General features: G+C 43.9%; 1 pseudogene; it reads left to right on the forward strand.

The window, feature by feature from the left end:
- The first annotated feature begins 2169 nt into the window (after nucleotides 1-2169).
- LOC142599614 (U6 spliceosomal RNA) lies at nucleotides 2170-2261 on the forward strand (annotated as a pseudogene).
- The last annotated feature ends 6604 nt before the right edge of the window (nucleotides 2262-8865 follow it).

The following is an 8865-nucleotide window of genomic DNA, read 5'->3' on the forward strand; positions in this document are numbered from 1 at the left end:
CGGCATTTTTATTGCAAAATATGGTATTTTTCAGCACTATCTGTCACTCCTGCTTTCCCCCTAATCTCCTATGATAGATCTTGTACTTTCTTCTATTGCTTATAAGCACTAGAGACCTCATTTCTAGCGTTGATCATGTGTATCCTTCTGCCTAATTTACAAAATCTGTCCTTAACCTTCTTGCAATTCTTTTTTGTGCCACCAGAACTGAAGGTCTTGCAGCATCCTTTTCAGAGATCATGTCCTTCGAGAATTAATTTGAGTGATCAAAAGTCAGGGTAAAGTTCTCCCCACTGGCCTCAGGACCCCTTGTTCAGACTCTTGTGAGGGATTTTTGCAAGAATATCTCTGCTCTCAGTCATCAGCATCTATTTTATTTCCTGGGAGATCTCAGCTCCTTTGACTAGTTCTACCTAGACGGTTTAGAATGACTCCAGATAAGCTTTGATGAATTAGGTAAGGAAAGTGTTAATTTTGGTAATTTACAGCTGCTATTCTCTGTCTGCCAGGAATGCTATCACACTGAAAGGTTTCTTTGATTTGGATACAGTACAACAAGAATAGCTGTTTTGCTGTATGTAGACCAGTATGTAGAGTAATTGCATTTCTATAAGCTACGTAGGCACTGTGGAAAAGTTGGATGGCAAAACCTTACATCTTACATTTATGCTCATTTTAATGGGTTTTACAAAGAATTATACAGATTAGGACAGCAAAAAATCTTTCTCTGTTGCAGTCTTTTTTTTTTTTAACTTCTGTCTTTTTATTTTGGTATCATTCTTAATGAGGTACAGAGCAAATAGCTATCAATCACACGCATCTAAGAGTTCCTCTAGGACCAATTATAATGAGGTACTTCTTTACCTCATTCAGGGCATCTCTGCTGCCTGCATGACCAAAGCTGTCTGTTTCTTATGTTCCAGTAACACATATCACGTGCCTCAAGTTCTGAAGACAGGTAGAGCCAACAGATGGAGAAATCTAACTCTTAAAGCTTTTCCTGATGCCTAGGCACCAAGTTGGAAGACACAGTATTTTGTCTTTCTGTATATTGTAGTTTCTTTTTTGATTTTTTTTTTCTTAAAACCTCTTTTCTCACTGATTACTTGTTTGTCTAGTGATCTCTAGCACTTCATTTCTTATGTTTTTCTGTGGTGACTTTACCTTATCTCTGTGGTTTTTTGTCATTTTTTACTTTTGTCAGGTTGCTGCATCCTTATCTTCAGCAAACCATTTTCCTTGTAATCTCTTTTGATCTTTCTCTTCTGTATATTGGACTGTCATTTTCTGTGCCTTTTCCCTTCTGTTTGTGTATGTGTGTGTGTGTTGGTGACTAGTTTATTATTTTTTATTCCTATGAAGAGTTTTCCTTTGTGTTCTGCCTCCATTTTTAATGTTTTTATGGTTATTTTTGTTCTACTGTTTTTCTCAGTGTATGCCATTTTATTTTTTTTTTGCCAGATCTTAGCACTTTTTCCTTCTGGGTAATCTCATTCCATTTTCCATTTTCTTTTTCTATATACCTTTGTGTGCTGACTTCTTCATTTCAGTTTTCTTACTGACCAACTTCACTTCTGATCCTGTTCTTAAAAAAAACCAAATACGCACCTTTTCCTTAGTTTTAATATACTGCATGAACAGCAGGAAAGGAGAAAAATACCTTCCTGGGCCAGTTCTGCACTCTTCTTTTTAGGCTTGACTTTGTTTCGGAATATAATTTCATGAACAAATGTGCTACACAGAAAAGAGCAATGCATATTTGTTTTCCTGACAGCTCACCTGATACTAAGGCTCCTTTCTTCTGCTTTGGCAGTGAACAGGATGCTCATGTAGGTTAGTTCAAGGCTCTTGTGCATTGAGAGGATGTCGTAAGTGGTCACTGGATAAATTAAATTCATGTTCAGTATGTCTCAGCCTTGATCTAAACAGCTTAGCAGCAATATGTGATGAAGTTGATAATACTGCCTTACTTTTGCTTTTCTGATGAAATTGCCGTTAAGAAACAGCATTGATGGTGGCTTTTCTGATGCAGCATCAGGCTGTGTGTGTTTATGCGAATATGGGCATTTATGCAAAAGATTTTCTTCTTCAATACCTTCTATCTTAATGGCTTTTAAATGTAACTTCTTTCTATTAGAATGAAGACTTACAAAACCAAAATTAAATATAGCACATATACTAAAATTGGAACAATACAGAGAAGATTAACATGGCCCCTGCGCAAGGATGACACGCAAATTTGTGAAGCATTCCATAATTTATATTTTAATGATAATTCTTAAATATGTGATTCACAGAGGCGAGGGGTGGAATGTATTGGGTTTGCGTGGCAAGGTTTTGATAGCGGGGGGGGGGGGGGGGGGGGGGGGGGGGCTACAGGGGTGGCTTCTGTGAGAAGCTGCTCAAAGCTTTTCCTGTGTCTGACAGAGCCAATGCCAGCTGGCTACAAGACGGACCCACCATTGGCCAAGGCCAAGCCAATCAGTGCCTCTATGATAACATAGTTAAGAAGGGAAAAAAAAGTTAGGGAGACCTTTTGCAGCCAGAGAGAGGAGTGAGAAGATGTAAGAGACTCTGCAGACACCCAGGCCAGTGCAGAAGGAGGGGAGGAGGTGCTCCAGGCGCTGGAGCAGAGATTCCCCTGCAGCCCCTGGAGAAGACCATGGTGAGGTAGGCTGTCCTCCTGCAGCCCAAGGAGGTCCATGGTGGAGCAGAGATCCCCCTGCAGCCCATGGAGGACCCCAGGCCGGAGCAGGTGGAGACACCTGAAGGAGGCTGTGACCCCATGGGAAGCCCACGCTGGAGCAGGCTCCTGGCAGGCCCTGTGGCCCCGTGGAGAGAGGAGCCCACGGCGGAGCAGGTTTGCTGGCAGGACTTGTGACCCCGTGGGGGACCCACGCTGGAGCAGTCTGTTCCTGAAGGACTGCAGCCCGTGGGAGGGCCCCACGCTGGAGCAGTTGGTGAAGAACTGCAGCCCGTGGGAAGGCCTCCCGCTGGAGCAGGTGGTGGAGGACTGTCTCCCGTGGGAGGGCCCCCAGGCTGGAGCAGGGGCCGAGTGTGAGGAGTCCTCCCCCTGAGGAGGAAGGAGCGGCAGAGACAGCGTGTGAGGAACTGACCCCAACCCCCATTGCCCGTCCCCCTGTGCCGCTGGGGGGGAGGAGGGAGAGAAATGGGGAGTGAAGTTGGGCCGGGCAGGAGGCAGGGCTGGGGGGACGGGGTTTAAGCTTTGGCTGTGTTTCTCATTAGTCTGATTTGCTCGGTCATAAATGAGATGAATTTTTCTTTAAGTTCGGTCTGTTTTGCTCATGACAATAATTAGTGAGTGATCTCTCCCTGCCCTTATCTCGACCCACAAGCTTTTTGTTATACCTTTTCTCCCCTGTCTAGTGAAAGAAGGGAGTGACAGAGTGGCTCTGGGGGGGCACCTGGCCCCCACCCAGGGTCAACCCACCACAAACCCATTCCAATTTTCTTGGAATTTTTATTCCTCAAAAGAAATAGATGTGAAAGAAACCATAGTTGTTCATTAGGTTTTAGTTTTATTTCTAGGTGAATTAATGTTTAGCATTTAGATTTGCTATGCTTTCCCACCAAAGAACTGTCATGTTTCTTCAGTTGGCAACAGTTTCTTGTAAGAAACGTTAGTCTGATATGAAAGAGTTTGTCACTTCAGCTTTAAAATTGTCAGAGTCTGGTGTTTTGATATTTATGTTACTTAAAAAAAAAATTATTGCAGCTTTATAAGATATATTTTTAAGTCAATATTTGTGGTATGCTTGTTCTTATGAAGAACATCAATGTGTGTCTTTCTAGCTGCAGAACTGCATCATCTTCTGTTAATCCAGGAGATTTTAAGAGCCATAAACACTGCAGAAATCCTTTTTAAAATTTTTTAGTCTGTGTGTTCCTTTGGAGATATCCTGACACCTTCTCTTGAATTTTAGAGGGGAAATTGTGCCTTAACTTCATGGTTGTCTGGGCACAACCAAACTCTCATAAAAGGTAACAGAAGTCTTTCCTTTGGCTTCACTTGAGGCCAGTATAATCATAAAGAATCAGCCACAAAGATGAAAAAGTGTCATGTAGAGGCTGTACAAGTGTATAAATTTAGAGCTATCTAATCACAGTGACAAAAAATAGGTTACCTCAGCCTAAAGCATCTGGTGCTTAGCTCTTCCTTTCTCTTGCACTCCTCCTTTTGACTACAGATTATCCTGGGTATGTAAATGCTTGGCAAACGATAATATTTACAGCTTTCTGTAGCTTTGCAACTGTGACATACTTTTTAATTAAACAGTAACAACTGTAGCCCGTGGCATTTTCTGAGATTAATGAGTGGCTGGAAAACTTTGTGGCCTACAGCAAATTATCCCATCATTAATTAATCACAAAAAAACTTGCTCTGGGCTTTGGTTATAATCTGTTTGGACTCAGAATCAAATGAAAAGAATTAGTTTTATTTTTCTGTGGTGCTGTCTCTTTTCCCAAACTACTGGGAGCTTCAATTAACTCTAACATTCAGTATTGATGCAATGCACTATGAACTGCATTGACTTTACATATGGTGCACATTTTTCAGAAAACAGAACACCTTTGAATCCTTTTCCCACTGTAGAAGCCGCATTCTCACCAAGGCAGATGAGTTTTTCTGGAATCCAGTGCAAATCAGGGGAAATTTCTACATTTTCCCTACCCATATGCTTTCATCAAAGATTTTTCCAAAATTTTCTATGCCTTTATATATTTCCAAAACATTCCACTCATTTTTTACTTTGTGAAACTATTTTAAAGGTTTCTAAATAAACCAAAATTAATTTGCCCTTACCTCACTGTAGTGGTTTAACCTGGCTGCCAGCTAAAACAGCCACACAGCCATTTGCTTATTACCCCTCTCCCAGTGGAATGGGGGAGAGAATCAAAAATAAGGAAAAAAAAAAAAAAAGTAAAACTTGTGGCTGAGATAAAGACAGCTTAATAGGAAAAAAAAAAAAGGAAGATAACAACAACAACAGAATATACAACACAAGTGATGCACAGCACAATTTCTGATCACCTGAAACCGATGCTCAGCTGGTTCCTGAGCTACCCTGCCTCCCAGCCCACCTCCAGTTATACATGGAGCATCATGTCATATGGTATGGAATATCCTTTGGCCAGTTTAGGTCAGCTGTCCTGGCTGTGTCCCCTCCCAGCTTCCTGGGTGCACCCCACCTCCTCGCTGGCAGGGCAGGATGAGAAGCTGAAAAGTCCTTGACTGCTTGGCAACAACTAAACACATCAGTGTGTTATCAACATTATTCTCATCCTAAATCCAAAACACATTAACCAGCTGCCAGAAAGAAAATTAACTCTAGCCCTGCCAAAACCAGGATATTCACAAATTTATGATGTTGTTAGGAAAAGTCTAAAAAGTAAATTTGTAAATATTAGAAATGCAAATTCATATAGTGATCCAACAAAAACTTTGTGGTTTGTTTTGGTTTTGGTTTTTTGTTTTGTTTTGTTTTGTTTTCCATTTGTGATTTAGTCTCATTGTGATTTTGTCTCAGCCTTGTGCTGTGAGATAAGAAACAAAATCTCAGAACTGTATGTGAAACCTGACTGGAGTTGTCCTGGTGTAAAGCAGCTCAGACTTAGAACATAAAATCACAGAACAGCCCAGGTTGGAACGGACTTTGAAAGATCACCCGGTCCAACATTTTGTGGAAAAGGGAGCTGTAGTGGGTTGACCCTGGGTGGGGGCCAGGTGCCCCCAGAGCCACTCTGTCACTGCCCTCCTTCACTAGACAGGGGAGAAAAAGTATAACGAAAAGCTTGTGGGTCGAGATAAGGACAGGGAGAGATCACTTACCAGCTACCGTCATGGGAAAACCAGACTGAACTTAAAGAAAAATTCATCTCATTTATGACTGAGCAAATCAGAGCAGAGCAATAAGAAACACAGCCAAAGCTTAAACCCCGTCCCCCCAGCCCTGCCTCCTGCCCGGCCCAACTTCACTCCCCATTTCTCTCCCTCCTCCCCCCCAGCGGCACAGGGGGACGGGCAATGGGGGTTGGGGTCAGTTCCTCACACGCTGTCTCTGCCGCTCCTTCCTCCTCAGGGGGAGGACTCCTCACACTCGGCCCCTGCTCCAGCCTGGGGGCCCTCCCACGGGAGACAGTCCTCCACCACCTGCTCCAGCGGGAGGCCTTCCCACGGGCTGCAGTTCTTCACCAACTGCTCCAGCGTGGGGCCCTCCCACGGGCTGCAGTCCTTCAGGAACAGACTGCTCCGGCGTGGGTCCCCCACGGGGTCACAAGTCCTGCCAGCAAACCTGCTCCGCCGTGGGCTCCTCTCTCCACGGGGCCACAGGGCCTGCCAGGAGCCTGCTCCAGTGTCGGCTTCCCACGGGGTCACAGCCTCCTTCAGGTGTCTCCACCTGCTCCGGCCTGGGGTCCTCCATGGGCTGCAGGGGGATCTCTGCTCCACCATGGACCTCCATGGGCTGCAGGAGGACAGCCTGCCTCACCATGGTCTTCTCCAGGGGCTGCAGGGGAATCTCTGCTCCACCATGGACCTCCTTGGGCTGCAGGAGGACAGCCTGCCTCACCATGGTCTTCTCCAGGGGCTGCAGGGGAATCTCTGCTCCACCATGGACCTCCTTGGGCTGCAGGAGGACAGCCTGCCTCACCATGGTCTTCTCCAGGGGCTGCAGGGGAATCTCTGCTCCGGCGCCTGGAGCACCTCCTCCCCTCCTTCTGCACTGGCCTGGGTGTCTGCAGAGTCTCTTACATCTTCTCACTCCTCTCTCTGGCTGCAAAAGATCTCCCTAACTTTTTTTTCCCTTCTTAACTATGTTATCACAGAGGCGCTGATTGGCTTGGCCTTGGCCAATGGTGGGTCCGTCTTGTAGCCGGCTGGCATTGGCTCTGTCAGACACAGGAAAAGCTTTGAGCAGCTTCTCACAGAAGCCACCCCTGTAGCCTCCCTTGCTACCAAAACCTTGCCATGCAAACCCAACACAGGAGCATAGATGAGATTTTATAACATCATGTCCAATCTTATCTTGAAAACTTCCATTGATGGGGACTCTACTACATTCCTGGGGAGGCTGTTCCAGTCAATTATTGTTCTCACTGTAAACTGCCAATTCAGCCCAGGATCCCATGTGCCTTCATTGCTGCAGCGGTGCTCTGCTGACTCCTGTTCAGCTTGTTGTCCACCAGGACCCCCAGGTTCCCCTCAGCAAGGCTGCTTCCCAGCCACACAGACCCCAGGCTGGGCTGGGCTCTGTGGTTGTGTCGTCCCAGGTGCAGGACCTTGCACTTTGTTAAACTTCATACTGTTCTTGCCAGCCCACTCTTCCGGCCTGCCCAGGTCTCTCTGTGAGTTGGTTCTCCCTTGTGACGTGTCCACCTCACCACCCAGTCTGGTGCCATCAATTTCATCTTTCAAATCTTTCCATTTCATTTAAATGCTAGAGAGAAGTTACTGTGTTTGTTTTTCAGCACAAAGTTACTGAGTGATGTAAATGAAATGGGTACATAATATTTTTCTGTTTGTTCCCAGAAGAGTGGTAATAAGGTCAGTGATATTTCAGAAGCCAATATACTACATGCTTCAGAGACACAGCTTGTGAGATGGAGAGAAACCTTTTGCCTCTATATCTTTTGAGCTTATAGTTTCTCTGGTAATACTGTAAACAAAACTGCTAGCTAGTGATTTGTTTCTCCTGGTGATGATGTTACCTTTGTATTAGGAACTTGACTCAATCCAGAAGCAAATATGCAGTTGTAAAAATTTTGTCCATCTTCATTCTAGTGGGGCAATCTCAAAAGGCCTGAGGAAAAAAGACATACACCTGAATGATCCAGCTGGGCAAAAGAAAGTTGCTGATGTGACTACAAAAGGCAATTTGACACAGCTTGATATTTTGTGAGCTCAGCTGACTTTGAGGATACTCAACACAGATCTGCAATCAACAGAAAATCCAATGGAGATATTTCCAACTTTTTCAACAAGCATTTGGCAATATGCAAATGCTCTGCCAGAATACAAATATACTTATGACCGCTGTAAAAACCTAATTCAAGTGAACTCATATCACAATATTAAAAAGCATAAATGGCTAAGGACAAATGCAAATAAATAAGAAACCCGATATGCTCATGGAAAAACAGCAAATGAAGTCACAAAGAAAACAGTGTACCGAGATAAGTCAGACACCAAAGCAAGTTAGGCAGGATAAGATCAGGTTTTCTTAGTTTGTAATTTGCTCCATGATTCTTCATTTCCTAGATTTGGTAGATCAGATTGTCCCCAGGAGGTGTGTGCATGGCTGGAAGTGAAGGCAGAGTATGAACCAATGTTGCTAAAACAGAAACTTGTCTTGTTCCAGAAAATCTTGAGGCCAAATACTGAAGTGGAGTCCATGGAAAAAGAAAATATCCTAGTGCCGTTTATCTGTACACCAATGAACTCTTTGTGCAGCAGTCACCAGCAGAAGGTTCGTAACGCTTTGTAGATGGTAACTGCTAGAGTTAAGGGCAAGAGAGTTAATTTCTTCATAATGAATGTAGCCTTTTTATTCAGCCTGCAGACAAACGATTGGCTTCAGTTCTGAAAATATTCATCATCATTTTCTCTTTATCTTCAAAACCTGTGAGTAGGCTTAATGAAGCTGTGTGATTACTCACAATGCATGAAACAAAATATATTCTCAAGTCTTTGAAGGAGTATGGACCCTGAATTCACTGATTTCTTAACAACAGTGACACGCATGATAAAAAATTTAAAGGGGCCTCTGTACTTGGAATGATTAAGAAGACTAGAACTCTTTGGTTTAAAAAATAAATGACTAAAAGATCTGATAGCAGTCTGTGAAA

Source organism: Balearica regulorum, chromosome Z, assembly GCF_011004875.1.
Source record: "Balearica regulorum gibbericeps isolate bBalReg1 chromosome Z, bBalReg1.pri, whole genome shotgun sequence".
In the NCBI taxonomy this organism is placed as follows: Eukaryota; Metazoa; Chordata; class Aves; order Gruiformes; family Gruidae; genus Balearica; species Balearica regulorum.